Below are 812 nucleotides of genomic sequence, written 5' to 3'. Positions count from 1 at the left end.
TACGCCATCGTTCATCATTTAATTTCAGTGAAATTACAAAAGGCTAATAAACAGTTAAATTGCTGTCAGACAAGCTAACACAGAGAGACAGACGACCGTTTGCACTCACATTCACACCTATAGCCAATCTAGAGTCACCAATTAACCTAACCCCACTAACTGCATATTTTTGGAGTGTGGGAGGAAGCCAGATTACACAGTGAGAACATTCAAACTCCCCACAGGAAGTCCTCGGTCTGGTGGTGAATTTGAACTTTGGACTTTCTTTCTGTGAGGAAACACCACCGCAACACTGTGGTTCTGAATTAAATGCAGAAAAGCAGCACCGAAGTAAGAGGTGATAATGGAGCAAAAGCACCCTTACACAGATGAAACTCATTCAAAGATTGGTTACATTCTACCAGGAGTGGGGTTTTAACCCACGAGGACTGTTGTCCATTGGATCTTAAGTCCAACGCCTTAACCACTCGGCCACCCTGATGGATAGCTTGCTGCTCATGTACAATTATTATATACACGGCCTGCAATACCAGCACACCCGACGCTACAAACGTCAAGGCTCAAACTGTGGAACGTGTACGATCTTACACTTTACGTATCTTGGGACTATTGGTAAATGGTAAATGGCCTGTATTTATATAGCGCTTTACTAGTCCCTAAGGACCCCAAAGCGCTTTACATATCCAGTCATCCACCCATTCACGCACACATTCACACACTGGTGATGGCAAGCTACATTGTAGCCACAGCCACCCTGGGGCGCACTGACAGAGGCGAGGCTGCCGGACACTGGCGCCACCGGGCCCTCTGAC

General features: G+C 46.4%; 1 non-coding gene across 1 annotated transcript; it reads right to left on the bottom strand.

The window, feature by feature from the left end:
* Positions 1 to 398: 398 nt before the first annotated feature.
* On the bottom strand, positions 399 to 481 carry trnal-uaa (transfer RNA leucine (anticodon UAA)). Its single transcript has one exon. It is a non-coding gene; the product is annotated as a tRNA-Leu (tRNA).
* Between the last annotated feature and the right edge of the window lie 331 nt (positions 482 to 812).

Source organism: Astatotilapia calliptera, chromosome 18 (assembly GCF_900246225.1).
Source record: "Astatotilapia calliptera chromosome 18, fAstCal1.2, whole genome shotgun sequence".
Lineage (NCBI taxonomy): Eukaryota > Metazoa > Chordata > Actinopteri > Cichliformes > Cichlidae > Astatotilapia > Astatotilapia calliptera.
This window is presented reverse-complemented; position numbering and strand designations above follow the sequence as displayed.